The sequence below is a fragment of the Electrona antarctica genome (assembly GCF_951216825.1).
Source record: "Electrona antarctica genome assembly, chromosome: 2".
Classification (NCBI taxonomy): Eukaryota; Metazoa; Chordata; class Actinopteri; order Myctophiformes; family Myctophidae; genus Electrona; species Electrona antarctica.
Window position 1 is genome coordinate 34,685,638 of NC_136807.1, and position 18,976 is coordinate 34,704,613.

An 18,976-nucleotide genomic window follows, 5' to 3' on the forward strand; every position below is an offset into this window, starting at 1 on the left:
CTGAACTTGAGAGAAATAAGTTAATGTAATTAACAAATTAAAAATTTCAACCTCAGTAAAACTATGTCTAAACCTAACCTTAACCTAACCTGACTCCGCCAGATGGGGCAGCAGAGAGTACACTGGGTTCCCCCCTCCTGCTCCCATCTGGGAACTCTCAGGCAGAATTGATGCCCGGCCACAAAACGGCCTGGGCAATCAGCAGCAGCTTCTAGCAGCTTCTAGCAGCAGCTTCTAGCTTCTAGCTGCTGCTGATTGGCCAGGCCGTTTTGTGGCCGGCAATCAATTCGGTATCAAACTCTACTCTACTCTAGTTTTTAAAGTACCAAAAGTAGAAAGTACTCACTATGTAGAATGTTCGGAGTTTTTAAATGTATAAAATATATTTTGGACCAGGGCTAGGAGGTTGTCACTCTAACACTCTGGACCAGGGCTAGGAGGGTGTCACTCTAACACTCTGGACCAGGGCTAGGAGGTGTCACTCTAACACTCTGGACCAGGGCTAGGAGGTGTCACTCTAACACTCTGGACCAGGGCTAGGAGGTGTCACTCTGGACCAGGGCTAGGAGGTGTCACTCTGGACCAGGGCTAGGAGGTGTCACTCTGGACCAGGGCTAGGAGGTGTCACTCTGGACCAGGGCTAGGAGGGTGTCACTCTGGACCAGGGCTAGGAGGTGTCACTCTAACACTCTGGACCAGGGCTAGGAGGGTGTCACTCTAACACTCTGGACCAGGGCTAGGAGGGTGTCACTCTAACACTCTGGACCAGGGCTAGGAGGGTGTCACTCTAACACTCTGGACCAGGGCTAGGAGGGTGTCACTCTAACACTCTGGACAAGGGCTAGGAGGTGTCACTCTAACACTCTGGACCAGGGCTAGGAGGGTGTCACTCTAACACTCTGGACCAGGGCTAGGAGGTTGTCACTCTAACACTCTGGACCAGGGCTAGGAGGGTGTCACTCTAACACTCTGGACCAGGGCTAGGAGGTGTCACTCTAACACTCTGGACCAGGGCTAGGAGGTGTCACTCTGGACCAGGGCTAGGAGGTGTCACTCTGGACCAGGGCTAGGAGGTGTCACTCTGGACCAGGGCTAGGAGGGTGTCACTCTGGACCAGGGCTAGGAGGTGTCACTCTGGACCAGGGCTAGGAGGTGTCACTCTGGACCAGGGCTAGGAGGGTGTCACTCTGGACCAGGGCTAGGAGGTGTCACTCTAACACTCTGGACCAGGGCTAGGAGGTGTCACTCTGGACCAGGGCTAGGAGGTGTCACTCTAACACTCTGGAACAGGGCTAGGAGGTGTCACTCTGGACCAGGGCTAGGAGGGTGTCACTCTGGACCAGGGCTAGGAGGTGTCACTCTGGACCAGGGCTAGGAGGGTGTCACTCTGGACCAGGGCTAGGAGGTGTCACTCTAACACTCTGGACCAGGGCTACGAGGGTGTCACTCTAACACTCTGGACCAGGGCTAGGAGGTGTCACTCTAACACTCTGGACCAGGGCTACGAGGGTGTCACTCTAACACTCTGGACCAGGGCTAGGAGGTGTCACTCTAACACTCTGGACCAGGGCTAGGAGGGTGTCACTCTAACACTCTGGACCAGGGCTAGGAGGGTGTCACTCTAACACTCTGGACCAGGGCTATGAGGTGTCACTCTAACACTCTGGACCAGGGCTAGGAGGGTGTCACTCTAACACACTGGACCAGGGCTAGGAGGTTGTCACTCTAACACTCTGGACCTGGGCTAGGAGGGTGTCACTCTAACACTCTGGACCAGGGCTAGGAGGTGTCACTCTAACACTCTGGACCAGGGCTAGGAGGTGTCACTCTGGAACAGGGCTAGGAGGTGTCACTCTGGACCAGGGCTAGGAGGTGTCACTCTGGACCAGGGCTAGGAGGGTGTCACTCTGGACCAGGGCTAGGAGGTGTCACTCTAACACTCTGGACCAGGGCTAGGAGGTGTCACTCTGGACCAGGGCTAGGAGGTGTCACTCTAACACTCTGGACCAGGGCTAGGAGGTGTCACTCTGGACCAGGGCTAGGAGGGTGTGACTCTGGACCAGGGCTAGGAGGTGTCACTCTGGACCAGGGCTAGGAGGGTGTCACTCTGGACCAGGGCTAGGAGGTGTCACTCTAACACTCTGGACCAGGGCTAGGAGGTGTCACTCTGGACCAGGGCTAGGAGGTGACACTCTAACACTCTGGACCAGGGCTAGGAGGGTGTCAGTCTAACACTCTGGACCAGGGCTAGGAGGTGTCACTCTAACACTCTGGACCAGGGCTAGGAGGTGTCACTCTAACACTCTGGACCAGGGCTACGAGGGTTTCACTCTAACACTCTGGACCAGGGTTAGGAGGTGTCACTCTAACACTCTGGACCAGGGCTAGGAGGTGTCTCTCTAACACTCTGGACCAGGGCTACGAGGGTGTCACTCTAACACTCTGGACCAGGGCTAGGAGGTGTCACTCTAACACTCTGGACCAGGGCTAGGAGGTGTCACTCTGGACCAGGGCTAGGAGGGTGTCACTCTAACACTCTGGACCAGGGCTAGGAGGTGTCACTCTATAACACTCTGGGCCAGGGCTAGGAGGGTGTCACTCTAACACTCTGGACCAGGGCTAGGAGGTGTCACTCTAACACTCTGGACCAGGGCTAGGAGGTGTCACTCTGGACCAGGGCTAGGAGGGTGTCACTCTAACACTCTGGACCAGGGCTAGGAGGGTGTCACTCTAACACTCTGGACCAGGGCTAGGAGGGTGTCACTCGTCCCATCTGGTACCAAGGAAGGTTGGCCCTTTCGTGTCGAGCAGTCGAGCAACATCCCCCTCCTGGAAGTGCGCCCGCTTATTGTTTGGATTGCATATAGTCTTTTTCTTAATTGCTGCATTCCTTGGCCCCTCTTATCGCTGTTTGCAGATATATTTTTACCTTTTTTTACCCCTTTTTCTCTTCAATATGCCAATTAATTCCTCCCCCCACACACACACACACACACACACACACACACACACACACACACACACACACACACACACACACACACACACACACACACACACACACACACACACACACACACACACACACACACGATTTATGGTTTGACGTGACAGTGTTTAAAATGAACACGTTGACATAATCTCCCCTTGGGATGTTTAACCCCAGGAACATGTGAGAATGTACTGTACATTCAAATAATGTTGCTTGAACAAACATAATTTCATATTTAAACAGTATATCATGGGGGGTGAAGGTATTTTTCTTTGACCTATTTAACGGTGTTCCAATGGATGATACATGCAAAATTATATTTTGGGGGGTCTAGAAGACCTTCATCAGGCTATCAAAAGATAGCCAGTTCGTCGGTCCCTCTGTTGGTCTGTACTTTAGTACCGTTTTTTTTAATACTTTTACTTCTACTCCCCTACATCTCAGATCCAAATATTATACTTTTACTCCACTACATTTATTTGACAGCTTTTTACAAAACCACTTCAGCCCTATAGATTTTGGCCATTTGAAAATAGCCGAGCTTGTAGATTTGTATACATTTGAAACTTGAAATGAGACAATCTGCATAAAGAGTACTTTCTACTTTTGGTACTTTAAGTACATTTTGATACCAATACTTTTGTACTATTACTAAAGTGTATATGTGAGTACTTTTCCCACCCCTGCTGTTGCCTTTAGGTGTGCAAGACTTGCTTTTTATTGGTAGTACCTTGGTGCCGTTCTAAGGTGAGTTCAACAAGGTTTGCTTTAATATTCAGAGACATTGTTTAATTTCAAAGGAAACTCTTGTTACTTACAGTCAGTGTCGACAATAACTGAAACGTCACCAAAACTCATGTCATTAACATGGAGGCCAATCAGTGATCAGCATGTCATCTGTATCTGTGTGAGTGAGTGAGTGAGTGAGTGAGTGAGTGAGTGAGTGACTGCGTGCGTGCGTGCGTGCGTGCGTGCGTGCGTGCGTGCGTGCGTGCGTGCGTGCGTGTGAATAGATCTACAGAGCAGTTGTACAGTTGTGTAACCACGGTTAAACAGCTATGGTTTAATATCAATAAATAAAGTTGCAGACAGTCTTGTGAGCAGTTCAATAGGGCATAAAAATGTATTGTAAGTAACATACATTAGGTCTACAGTATACCTCATGCTGTACTGCTGTTTTCTTCTCTTCAATTATTATTATTATTTTTTTTTAAATACCAGTCCTTACCCGTTCAAAAATAGGCCTATGAACACCAAATGATGTACAGTGTGACTAATGCAATTTAATAGAACATATTATTGCTGAATTTATTTTAAGGTGTAATCAGTCTGGTGTCAGAGGCACTTGCCCATCAGAAAGGTGCAATTCTAGGGAAATTGCAAAGTGTGGTCGCACGAATGCCTTTGGAATTATAGGCCCCTCCCACTGATTTCCACCCCTGTGATCATTTGTAAATAATTTGGAGACGATTTGTCCAGCAAAAATCATGATTTGTGCAACAAACCACCCTCGACATGTGAAATTAATTTGGGGTGGATTGGTTTAAGGTTTGACACGTGACAGTGTTTAGAATGAACTCATTGATTGCATAATCTCCCCTTGGGATGTTTAACCCCAGGAATATGTGAGAATGTACATTCAAATTGTGTTGCTTGAACAAACATCATTTCATATTTAAACAGTATATCATGGGGGGTGAAGGTATTTGTCTTTGATCTATTTAGATCTAATGGATGATTCATGGTAAAATTATATTTTGTGGGGTCTGGAAGACCTTCATCGGGCTGTCAAAGATAGCCCAATGAAGGTCTTTTTCCCTTTTCAGTTTGTCGGGTCATCGCCTCGATTGATCTGTACTTTAGTACAGTTTTGAAGTAGGCCTATTTGTACTTTACTTGAGTATTTCCAATATGCAATACTTTTACTTCTACTCCACTACATCTCAGATTCAAATATACTATTACTCCACTACATTTATTTGACAGCTTTAGTTACTAGTTAAATTGTAGATTTTCATTACTAATATGATTACAAAACCACTACAGCCCTATATACATTTTCGCCATTTGAAAAAAGCCGAGCTTGTAGATCAGCTATTTTCAAAAGATTTATATACATTTGAAAAACTTTAAATGAGACATTCTGCATAAAGAGATGGGTACTTTCTACTTTTGGTAGCCTGCTGTAAATACATTTTGTACTTTTACTAAAGTACAAATGTGAGTACTTTTTCCACCCCTGCTGTTGCCTTTAGGTGTGCAAGACACTTGCTTTAGAGTAGTAGATACCTTGGTGCCGTTCTAAGGTGAGTTCAACAAGGTTTGCTTTAATATTCAGGGACATTGTTTAATTTCAAAGGAAACTCTTGTTACTTACAGTCAGTGTCGACAATAACTGAAACGTCACCAAAACTCGTGTCATTAGCATGGAGGCCAAACAGTGATCAGCATGTCATCTGCATCTGCGTACTGTACGTGTGCACCTACAGTACAAACAGTCCACGTGTGTAAGTCCTCATCACACCCACAAGCTGAGAAACCAAACTGTATATAAGAGCATCAGTTTCTCTTCTTCAACACAACAAGGTCGACAACACAGATCATTCTACTGACTCTCTCTTTCTATTGAAGCAATCATCTTCATCGTCACCATGAGGCTGCTGCATGTGACTCTGCTTCTCTGTGCTGTGATGGCTCTAACATCAGGTGAGAGAGAGAGTGAGTGAGTGAGTGAGTGAGTGAGTGAGTGAGTGAGTGAGTGTGTGTGTGTGTGTGTGTGTGTGTGTGTGTGTGTGTGTGTGTGTGTGTGTGTGTGTGTGTGTGTGTGTGTGTGTGTGTGTACTTGAGCAGGTTTAGGTACAATGTCCATCAGACCTGGTTCTAGTTCTCCAGTCTGCTACATGTAGGTAGACCTGAATAGCACTGAAAATAGGTAGCAAGCTTGTTACTCATTACGCATAAGCTCATTACTGCCGTGGATTTAGGATTGTTTTTTTATTCCATTATTATTTCAGCAAAATGTCGGCCAACATGTCCAGCTGGATGGAAGATTCATGACGGTCGATGTTACAAATATGTTGCACAACACTTGAATTGGGCTGCTGCAGAGGTAAGTTGAAATACAGAACACATAATACAATGTATGTATGTATGTATGTATGTATGTATGTATGTATGTATGTATGTATGTATGTATGTATGTATGTATGTATGTATGTATGTATGTATGTATGTACATGTATGTATGTATGTCATGTATTATGGTTTATCTTGCCTCTTTATATCCTCCTCCTGTAGCAAAACTGTTTGGCCCAGTGTGGAAACCTGGTATCAATAAGTGACGCACATCAGGAGACGTTTGTTCAAGGTTTGATAACAGCTAACTCTCCAGAAGGAGTGCAAGGCGTGTGGATGGGAGGCCATGACCGTGTAAAGGTAGGGTGATATAGACCAGTGGTGCTCAAACATTTTCATGTCAAAGAACCCCAAAAATGATATGGAATTGGTTGCAGACCCTGCTTAAAAAACATTAGGCATATATGCAAAGATGTGTATTATTTTCAATAGATAATATTCAGTGGTGCACACACAGTAACTTGAGTACTTTCTTAATGGCATTGTACTTTTGACTCTACTTTTCTAGGAAGAGTACATTATGAATGTACATTATGATTTTAACACTGCTATTTTGACTATTATTGATACTGTTTTGTGTATATATACGTTATCAATGCATTGATAAAGTCGGCCATACCAGTCATGACCAGAAATGTTATTTAACAAAATTCCATGAAATTTTAATGTGTACTTAAATAATAAATAAATAAACACTCCAGCACTTTGACTAAAGTAGGCCATTATGTGACTGAGCAACTTTCACTATAATATTTGACCAGGAGTATCTATAGAAGAACTGGCGTTGAGTACGTTGCCCACCACTGTTTATCTTCCTCTCTGCTGTCCTCTAGGAAGGGCTCTGGCTCTGGAGTGATGGTACCAAGGTGACATATACAGGGTGGGCCAAAGGTGAACCAAATAACGGACTCGTATTTGGCAACCAAGACTGTATGCAGATGTATGGACATTTCCGTGGTAAGTCACAGCAGCCTGAATTAATTCAACGTAGAAAGAAGTGCTCTGTGGTGAGCATATCTCCACCAGGCTGGTTGGCCTTCCCAGGGTTGTGTAAGTGGTGGCGTGCAGCTCTCAGGACCAGAGGAAGCAGTGGACCGAAACGGTTTGGTTCAACTTAAAAGTCTGATTCTTGGAAAGGAATAAAACATGATGCATGATATATGTTCATCACATGACCCCAGAGATAATGTGTACTGATTTGGGAGGAGTAGCAAAAAGTGTGTTTTACAGAAAATGCAAAATGGTGGAAAATCGAGTTAGGCAGATATGGGCATGGCCTGTCTGGGGAGTTGTGTCATATTGTGTAATATAAGGAATTCAGGGGTGGACTGTCTTCCATGGCCTACTGGCAGCATAAGCATGTAACGTATAATCTTTCTATCTTTACAGGTCGATTGGGGACATGGGACGATCTGGACTGCAATCGGGCAAAATCATCTGTCTGTGTTAAAACCGCTTCCGCTTGAGGCCGTTCCACTAAACACATCGACTAGATACACACACACATACTGGTACACTGTACACACACACACACACACACACACACACACACACAGGCATTGACATTGAATAGGATTTGGGCGGTACATCGCATCCTAAACTTGAACGAAAAGTGACATCTGAATGACATCTGATTTCCTCCCAAAGTATCTGATAGATCAGATCAGCCACAGTCAGTATGGATCAATGTTTATAATGATCCATGTTTATCACTTTACATCCAAATCATAACACCAATGTTACAAAATAATTGTGCATTGTGCTTGTGTGCGTGTGTGTATTTATCCATGAAAATCAATCTGTCTTAGCTACTATACTGCTTTGCTATTGATGTAACTCTATTGAAGGAATATTAACTGGAAGTAGTGACACCTTGTGTTCATTTTCATCTTATCTTGTGATAATAAGAGGAACAGGAAATGCTTCAGGCTTCATTCTTTTTTTGCATCAATAAAAGACAGAAAAATATGGTCTTGAAACAAGCCAGTGTGATTCAGTTTGTATTTGTATCTAAGTTTGAATGTATTCTTCCACAACTTCACATAAAGCACAACATAGATCACTGTTGTCATTTGATCTATAATTAATTTACTGTCTATGTACTGTACAGTAGATATAGAGATAGCAATCAAACTGATGAGCAATCTTGTATGTTCAATGGTTGCATTGTACATGCAAACTGCTAACCACGACAACGGACAGTGCGGATAGTGATGCCACACGGACGTCGACAGAGTGACGGACAGTGCGGGCAGTGACATCAGCAGCAGCTTCTAGCAGCTTCTAGCAGCAGCTTCTAGCTTCTAGCTGCTGCTGATTGGCCAGGCCGTTTTGTGGCCGGGCATCAAGTCTGCCTGAGAGTTCCCAGATGGGAGCAGGAGGGGGGAACCCAGTGTACTCTCTGCTGCCCCATCTGGCGGAGTCAGTTTAACCTTAACCCTCACCTCAGTAAAACTATGTCTAAACCCGACCTTAACTCTGACCTCAAACGCACGCCTAAACCTAAGCTTAACACTATGCCTAAAACTGTAACCATGGCAGAAATTTAACAGATCAAACCGAACAATAAAAAAGTATCCTTCCAAATGGAGGGTTCACAATTTAATGTTAAAAAGGGGGAAACCCATCTATTAAGAGTAGACAAAGTCAGAATGTAGCGGGACACAATTCATTATAATCAGTGGTGGGAAAAGTACTCAAAATGTTTACCTAAGTAAAAGTATCAATACTGCAATGTAAAAATACTAGCCTATAGATCTGTTACAAGTAAAAGTCTAGAATTAAACATGTACGTTAGTAAAAGTATCGGTATCAAACTCTACTCTACTCTAGTTTTTAAAGTACCAAAAGTAGAAAGTACTCACTATGTAGAATGTTCGGAGTTTTCAAATGTATAAAATATATTTTGGACCAGGGCTAGGAGGTTGTCACTCTAACACTCTGGACCAGGGCTAGGAGGGTGTCACTCTAACACTCTGGACCAGGGCTAGGAGGTGTCACTCTAACACTCTGGACCAGGGCTAGGAGGTGTCACTCTAACTGTCTAACACTCTGGACCAGGGCTAGGAGGTGTCACTCTGGACCAGGGCTAGGAGGTGTCACTCTGGACCAGGGCTAGGAGGTGTCACTCTGGACCAGGGCTAGGAGGTGTCACTCTGGACCAGGGCTAGGATGTGTCACTCTGGACCAGGGCTAGGAGGGTGTCACTCTGGACCAGGGCTAGGAGGTTGTCACTCTAACACTCTGGACCAGGGCTAGGAGGGTGTCACTCTAACACTCTGGACCAGGGCTAGGAGGTGTCACTCTAACACTCTGGACCAGGGCTAGGAGGTGTCACTCTAACACTCTGGACCAGGGCTAGGAGGTGTCACTCTGGACCAGGGCTAGGAGGTGTCACTTTGGACCAGGGCTAGGAGGTGTCACTCTGGACCAGGGCTAGGAGGTGTCACTCTGGACCAGGGCTAGGAGGTGTCACTCTGGACCAGGGCTAGGAGGGTGTCACTCTGGACCAGGGCTAGGAGGTGTCACTCTACCACTCTGGACCAGGGCTAGGAGGGTGTCACTCTAACACTCTGGACCAGGGCTAGGAGGGTGTCACTCTAACACTCTGGACCAGGGCTAGGAGGTGTCACTCTAACACTATGGACCAGGGCTACGAGGGTGTCACTCTAACACTCTGGACCAGGGTTAGGAGGTGTCACTCTAACACTCTGGACCAGGGCTAGGAGGTGTCACTCTAACACTCTGGACCAGGGCTACGAGGGTGTCACTCTAACACTCTGGACCAGGGCTAGGAGGTGTCACTCTAACACTCTGGACCAGGGCTAGGAGGTGTCACTCTAACACTCTGGACCAGGGCTAGGAGGGTGTCACTCTAACACTCTGGACCAGGGCTAGGAGGTGTCACTTTAACACTCTGGACCGGGGCTAGGAGGTGTCACTCTGGACCAGGGCTAGGAGGGTGTCACTCTAACACTCTGGACCAGGGCTAGGAGGGTGTCACTCTAACACTCTGGACCAGGGCTAGGAGGGTGTCACTCTAACACTCTGGACCAGGGCTAGGAGGTGTCACTCTAACACTCTGGACCAGGGCTAGGAGGGTGTCACTCTAACACTCTGGACCAGGGCTAGGAGGTTGTCACTCTAACACTCTGGACCAGGGCTAGGAGGGTGTCACTCTAACACTCTGGACCAGGGCTAGGAGGGTGTCACTCTAACACTCTGGACCAGGGCTAGGAGGTGTCACTCTAACACTCTGGACCAGGGCTAGGAGGTGTCACTCTGGAACAGGGCTAGGAGGTGTCACTCTGGACCAGGGCTAGGAGGTATCACTCTGGACCAGGGCTAGGAGGGTGTCACTCTGGACCAGGGCTAGGAGGTGTCACTCTAACACTCTGGACCAGGGCTAGGAGGTGTCACTCTGGACCAGGGCTAGGAGGTGTCACTCGTCCCATCTGGTACCAAGGAAGGTTGGCCCTTTCGTGTCGAGCAGTCGAGCAACATCCCCCTCCTGGAAGTGCGCCCGCTTATTGTTTGGATTGCATATAGTCTTTTTCTTAATTGCTGCATTCCTTGGCCCCTCTTATCGCTGTTTGCAACTATATTTTTGCCTTTTTTTACCCCTTTTTCTCTTCAATATGCCAATGAATTCCTCCCCCCCCCCCCCCCCCACACACACACACACACACACACACACACACACACACACACACACACACACACACACACACACACACACACACACACACACACACACACACACACACACACACACACACACACACACACACACGATTTATGGTTTGACGTGACAGTGTTTAAAATGAACACGTTGACAAAATCTCCCCTTGGGATGTTTAACCCCAGGAACATGTGAGAATGTACTGTACATTCAAATAATGTTGCTTGAACAAACATAATTTCATATTTAAACAGTATATCATGGGGGGTGAAGGTATTTTTCTTTGACCTATTTAACGGTGTTCCAATGGATGATACATGCAAAATTATATTTTGGGGGGTCTAGAAGACCTTCATCAGGCTATCAAAAGATAGCCAGTTCGTCGGTCCCTCTGTTGGTCTGTACTTTAGTACAGTTTTTTTAATACTTTTACTTCTACTCCCCTACATCTCAGATCCAAATATTATACTTTTACTCCACTACATTTATTTGACAGCTTTTTACAAAACCACTTCAGCCCTATAGATTTTGGCCATTTGAAAATAGCCGAGCTTGTAGATTTGTATACATTTGAAACTTGAAATGAGACAATCTGCATAAAGAGTACTTTCTACTTTTGGTACTTTAAGTACATTTTGATACCAATACTTTTGTACTATTACTAAAGTGTATATGTGAGTACTTTTCCCACCCCTGCTGTTGCCTTTAGGTGTGCAAGACTTGCTTTTTATTGGTAGTACCTTGGTGCCGTTCTAAGGTGAGTTCAACAAGGTTTGCTTTAATATTCAGAGACATTGTTTAATTTCAAAGGAAACTCTTGTTACTTACAGTCAGTGTCGATAATAACTGAAACGTCACCAAAACTCATGTCATTAACATGGAGGCCAATCAGTGATCAGCATGTCATCTGTATCTGTGTGAGTGAGTGAGTGAGTGAGTGAGTGAGTGAGTGAGTGAGTGACTGCGTGCGTGCGTGCGTGCGTGCGTGCGTGCGTGCGTGCGTGCGTGCGTGCGTGCGAATAGATCTACAGAGCAGTTGTACAGTTGTGTAACCACGGTTAAACAGCTATGGTTTAATATCAATAAATAAAGTTGCAGACAGTCTTGTGAGCAGTTCAATAGGGCATAAAAATGTATTGTAAGTAACATACATTAGGTCTACAGTATACCTCATGCTGTACTGCTGTTTTCTTCTCTTCAATTATTATTATTATTATTTTTTAAATACCAGTCCTTACCCGTTCAAAAATAGGCCTATGAACACCAAATTATGTACAGTGTGACTAATGCAATTTAATAGAACATATTATTGCTGAATTTATTTTAAGGTGTAATCAGTCTGGTGTCAGAAAGGTGCAATTCTAGGGAAATTGCAAAGTGTGGTCGCACGAATGCCTTTGGAATTATAGGCCCCTCCCACTGATTTCCACCCCTGTGATCATGTGTAAATAATTTGGAGACGATTTGTCCAGCAAAAATCATGATTTGTGCAACAAACCACCCTCGACATGTGCAATTAATTTGGGGTGGATTGGTTTAAGGTTTGACACGTGACAGTGTTTAGAATGAACTCATTGATTGCATAATCTCCCCTTGGGATGTTTAACCCCAGGAACATGTGAGAATGTACATTCAAATTGTGTTGCTTGAACAAACATAATTTCATATTTAACAGTATATCATGGGGGGTGAAGGTATTTGTCTTTGATCTATTTAGATCTAATGGATGATTCATGGTAAAATTATATTTTGTGGGGTCTGGAAGACCTTCATCGGGCTGTCAAAGATAGCCCAATGAAGGTCTTTTTCCCTTTTCAGTTTGTCGGGCCATCGCCTCGATTGATCTGTACTTTAGTACAGTTTTGAAGTAGGCCTATTTGTACTTTACTTGAGTATTTCTAATATGCAATACTTTTACTTCTACTCCACTACATCTCAGATTCAAATATACTATTACTCCACTACATTTATTTGACAGCTTTAGTTACTAGTTAAATTGTAGATTTTCATTACTAATATGATTACAAAACCACTACAGCCCTATATACATTTTCGCCATTTGAAAATAGCCGAGCTTGTAAATCAGCTATTTTCAAAAGATTTATATACATTTGAAAAACTTTAAATGAGACATTCTGCATAAAGAGATGGGTACTTTCTACTTTTGGTAGCCTGCTGTAAATACATTTTGTACTTTTACTAAAGTACAAATGTGAGTACTTTTTCCACCCCTGCTGTTGCCTTTAGGTGTGCAAGACACTTGCTTTAGAGTAGTAGATACCTTGGTGCCGTTCTAAGGTGAGTTCAACAAGGTTTGCTTTAATATTCAGAGACATTGTTTAATTTCAAAGGAAACTCTTGTTACTTACAGTCAGTGTCGACAATAACTGAAACGTCACCAAAACTCATGTCATTAGCACGGAGGCCAACAGTGATCAGCATGTCATCTGCATCTGCGTACTGTACGTGTGCACCTACAGTGCAAACAGTCCACGTGTGTAAGTCCTCATCACACCCACAAGCTGAGAAACCAAACTGTATATAAGAGCATCAGTTTCTCTTCTTCAACACAGCAAGGTCGACAACACAGATCATTCTACTGACTCTCTCTTTCTATTGAAGCAATCATCTTCCTCGTCACCATGAGGCTGCTGCATGTGACTCTGCTTCTCTGTGCTGTGATGGCTCTAACATCAGGTGAGAGAGAGAGAGAGAGAGAGAGAGAGAGTGTGTGTGTGTGTGTGTGTGTGTGTGTGTGTGTGTGTGTGTGTGTGTGTGTGTGTGTGTGTGTGTGTGTGTGTGTGTGTGTGTGTGTGTGTGTGTGTGTGTGTGTGTGTGTGTGTGTGTGTGTGTGTGTGTGATATGGATGCATTCATCTTTCACAGTGGACTAGTCAGTTGGTCTCATAGAAGCTCTAGGTTGTATGGGCAGGTTTACTTGAGCAGGTTTAGGTACAATGTCCATCAGACCTGGTTCTAGTTCTCCAGTCTGCTACATGTAGGTAGACCTGAATAGCACTGAAAATAGCAGATCAGCAAGCTTGTCGCTCATTACTGCCGTGGATTTAGGATTGTTTTTTTATTCCATTATTATTTCAGCAAAATGTCGGCCAACATGTCCAGCTGGATGGAAGATTCATGACGGTCGATGTTACAAATATGTTGCACAACACTTGAATTGGGCTGCTGCAGAGGTAAGTTGAAATACAGAACACATAATACAATGTATGTATGTATGTATGTATGTATGTCATGTATTATGGTTTATCTTGCCTCTTTATATCCTCCTCCTGTAGCAAAACTGTTTGGCCCTGTGTGGAAACCTGGTATCAATAAGTGACGCACATCAGGAGACGTTTGTTAAAGGTTTGATAACAGCTCACTCTCCAAAAGGAGTGCAAGGCGTGTGGATGGGAGGCCATGACCGTGTAAAGGTAGGGTGATATAGACCAGTGGTGCTCAAACATTTTCATGTCAAAGAACCCCAAAAATGATATGGAATTGGTTGCAGACCCTGCTTAAAATAACATCAGGCATATATGCAAAGATGTGTATTATTTTCAATAGATAATATTCAGTGGTGCACACACAGTAACTTGAGTACTTTCTTAATGGAATTGTACTTTTGACTCTACTTTTCTAGGAAGAGAAAAATGTACATTATGATTTTAACACTGCTATTTTGACTATTATTGATACTGTTTTGTGTATATATACGTTATCAATGCATTGATTAAGTCGGCCATACCAGTCATGACCAGAAATGTTATTTAACAAAATTCCATGAAATTTGAATGTGTACTTAAATAATAAATAAATAAACACTCCAGCACTTTGACTAAAGTAGGCCATTATGTGACTGAGCAACTTTCACTATAATATTTGACCAGGAGTATCTATAGAAGAACTGGCGTTGAGTACGTTGCCCACCACTGTTTATCTTCCTCTCTGCTGTCCTCTAGGAAGGGCTCTGGCTCTGGAGTGATGGTACCAAGGTGACATATACAGGGTGGGCCGCAGGTGAACCAAATAACGGACTCGTATTTGGCAACCAAGACTGTATGCAGATGTATGGACATTTCCGTGGTAAGTCACAGCAGCCTGAATTAATTCAACGTAGAAAGAAGTGCTCTGTGGTGAGCATATCTCCACCAGGCTGGTTGGCCTTCCCAGGGTTGTGTAAGTGGTGGCGTGCAGCTCTCAGGACCAGAGGAAGCAGTGGACCGAAACGGTTTGGTTCAACTTAAAAGTCTGATTCTTGGAAAGGAATAAAACATGATGCATGATATATGTTCATCACATGACCCCATAGATAATGTGTACTGATTTGGGAGGAGTAGCAAAAAGTGTGTTTACAGAAAATGCAAAATGGTGGAAAATCGAGTTAGGCAGATATGGGCATGGCCTGTCTGGGGAGTTGTGTCATATTGTGTAATATAAGGAATTCAGGGGTGGACCGTCTTCCATGGCCTACTGGCAGCGTGCACGAAAGGTATGAAAAATGTAATGTATAAGCATGTAACGTATAATCTTTCTATCTTTACAGGTCGATTGGGGACATGGGACGATCTGGACTGCAATAAGGCAAAATCATCTGTCTGTGTTAAAACCGCTTCCGCTTGAGGCCGTTCCACTAAACACATCGACTAGATACACACACACATACTGGTACACTGTACACACACACACACACACACACACACACACACACACACACACACACACACACAGGCATTGACACAGAATAGGATTTGGGCGGTACATCGCATCCTAAACTTGAACGAAAAGTGACATCTGAATGACATCTGATTTCCTCCCAAAGTATCTGATAGATCAGATCAGCCACAGTCAGTATGGATCAATGTTTATAATGATCCATGTTTATCACTTTACATCCAAATCATAACACCAATGTTACAAAATAATTGTGCATTGTGCTTGTGTGCGTGTGTGTATTTATCCATGAAAATCAATCTGTCTTAGCTACTATACTGCTTTGCTATTGATGTAACTCTATTGAAGGAATATTAACTGGAAGTAGTGACACCTTGTGTTCATTTTCATCTTATCTTGTGATAATAAGAGGAACAGGAAATGCTTCAGGCTTCATTATTTTTTTGCATCAATAAAAGACAGAAAAATATGGTCTTGAAACAAGCCAGTGTGATTCAGTTTGTATTTTTATCTAAGTTTGAATGTATTCTTCCACAACTTCACAAAGCACAACATAGATCACTGTTCTCTGTCATTTGATCTATAATTAATTTACTGTCTATGTACTGTACAGTAGATATAGAGATAGCAATCAAACTGATGAGCAATCTTGTATGTTCAATGGTTGCATTGTACATGCAAACTGCTAACCACGACAACGGACAGTGCGGATAGTGATGCCACACGGACGTCGACAGAGTGACGGACAGTGCGGGCAGTGACATCAGATCACACGTATATAAGGGCGTGAGTGAGGCAGCAGAGCGCAGTGTGGATAAGGTAGCGACCGAGAGAGAAGTACGAAAGCCAAGTACAAATCTCAGAGATGTACGAAGCCAGAATAGAAGCCTAAGTCAGATCTAACAGCCCACTTTTTGAGAAATACACGTTTGAGCCCTGGTGTATTTCTAGCCCTTTCCCGCAGGAGAATTCAGTCCTCCACGAGAAGCCTTAGAAGGTGCTCAAGTGATAGCTGAGCTCTACCAAAGAGAGCTCGCCGTTACACAAACAGTAAACATTCAATATAGCTGCAAGCAGCGATAACGGGGGCCAAGCAGGAAAGCAATAAGAACAATATGCACAATAAGCCATAGAAACATTGAAGACTGAACTTGAGAGAAATAAGTTAATGTAATTAACAAATTAAAAATTTCAACCTCAGTAAAACTATGTCTAAACCTAACCTTAACCTAACCTGACTCCGCCAGATGGGGCAGCAGAGAGTACACTGGGTTCCCCCCTCCTGCTCCCATCTGGGAACTGTCAGGCAGACTTGATGCCCGGCCACAAAACGGCCTGGCCAATCAGCAGCAGCTTATTGGCCAGGCCGTTTTGTGGCCGGGCATCAAGTCTGCCTGAGACACTCTAACACTCTGGACCAGGGCTAGGAGGGTGTCACTCTAACACTCTGGACCAGGGCTAGGAGGGTGTCACTCTAACACTCTGGACCAGGGCTAGGAGGTGTCACTCTAACACTCTGGACCAGGGCTAGGAGGTGTCACTCTGGACCAGGGCTAGGAGGTGTCACTCTGGACCAGGGCTAGGAGGTGTCACTCTGGACCAGGGCTAGGAGGTGTCACTCTGGACCAGGGCTAGGAGGGTGTCACTCTGGACCAGGGCTAGGAGGTGTCACTCTAACACTCTGGACCAGGGCTAGGAGGGTGTCACTCTAACACTCTGGACCAGGGCTAGGAGGGTGTCACTCTAACACTCTGGACCAGGGCTAGGAGGGTGTCACTCTAACACTCTGGACCAGGGCTAGGAGGGTGTCACTCTAACACTCTGGACCAGGGCTAGGAGGGTGTCACTCTAACACTCTGGACAAGGGCTAGGAGGTGTCACTCTAACACTCTGGACCAGGGCTAGGAGGGTGTCACTCTAACACTCTGGACCAGGGCTAGGAGGTTGTCACTCTAACACTCTGGACCAGGGCTAGGAGGGTGTCACTCTAACACTCTGGACCAGGGCTAGGAGGTGTCACTCTAACACTCTGGACCAGGGCTAGGAGGTGTCACTCTAACACTCTGGACCAGGGCTAGGAGGTGTCACTCTGGACCAGGGCTAGGAGGTGTCACTCTGGACCAGGGCTAGGAGGGTGTCACTCTGGACCAGGGCTAGGAGGTGTCACTCTAACACTCTGGACCAGGGCTAGGAGGTGTCACTCTGGACCAGGGCTAGGAGGTGTCACTCTAACACTCTGGACCAGGGCTAGGAGGTGTCACTCTGGACCAGGGCTAGGAGGGTGTCACTCTGGACCAGGGCTAGGAGGTGTCACTCTGGACCAGGGCTAGGAGGGTGTCACTCTGGACCAGGGCTAGGAGGTGTCACTCTAACACTCTGGACCAGGGCTAGGAGGTGTCACTCTGGACCAGGGCTAGGAGGTGTCACTCTAACACTCTGGACCAGGGCTACGAGGGTGTCACTCTAACACTCTGGACCAGGGCTAGGAGGTGTCACTCTAACACTCTGGACCAGGGCTAGGAGGTGTCACTCTAACACTCTGGACCAGGGCTACGAGGGTGGCACTCTAACACTCTGGACCAGGGCTAGGAGGTGTCACTCTAACACTCTGGACCAGGGCTAGGAGGTGTCACTCTGGACCAGGGCTAGGAGGGTGTCACTCTAACACTCTGGACCAGGGCTAGGAGGGTGTCACTCTAACACTCTGGACCAGGGCTACGAGGGTGGCACTCTAACACTCTGGACCAGGGCTAGGAGGTGTCACTCTAACACTCTGGACCAGGGCTAGGAGGTGTCACTCTGGACCAGGGCTAGGAGGGTGTCACTCTAACACTCTGGACCAGGGCTAGGAGGGTGTCACTCTAACACTCTGGACCAGGGCTAGGAGGGTGTCACTCTAACACTCTGGACCAGGGCTAGGAGGTGTCACTCTAACACTCTGGACCAGGGCTAGGAGGGTGTCACTCTAACACTCTGGACCAGGGCTAGGAGGTTGTCACTCTAACACTCTGGACCAGGGCTAGGAGGGTGTCACTCTAACACTCTGGACCAGGGCTAGGAGGTGTCACTCTAACACTCTGGACCAGGGCTAGGAGGTGTCACTCTGGAACAGGGCTAGGAGGTGTCACTCTGGACCAGGGCTAGGAGGTGTCACTCTGGACCAGGGCTAGGAGGTGTCACTCTGGACCAGGGCTAGGAGGTGTCACTCTAACACTCTGGACCAGGGCTAGGAGGTGTCACTCTGGACCAGGGCTAGGAGGGTGTCACTCTGGACCAGGGCTAGGAGGTGTCACTCTGGACCAGGGCTAGGAGGGTGTCACTCTGGACCAGGGCTAGGAGGTGTCACTCTAACACTCTGGACCAGGGCTAGGAGGTGTCACTCTGGACCAGGGCTAGGAGGTGTCACTCTAACACTCTGGACCAGGGCTACGAGGGTGTCACTCTAACACTCTGGACCAGGGCTAGGAGGTGTCACTCTAACACTCTGGACCAGGG

The 18,976-nt window shown here is 45.8% G+C and overlaps 1 protein-coding gene across 1 annotated transcript in view; it reads right to left on the reverse strand.

Moving 5' to 3' along the window:
• Nucleotides 1–18,976, reverse strand: part of LOC306917440 (plexin-A1-like) — a 240,816-nt gene that overhangs the window by 82,951 nt on the left and 138,889 nt on the right. The window lies entirely within an intron of this gene.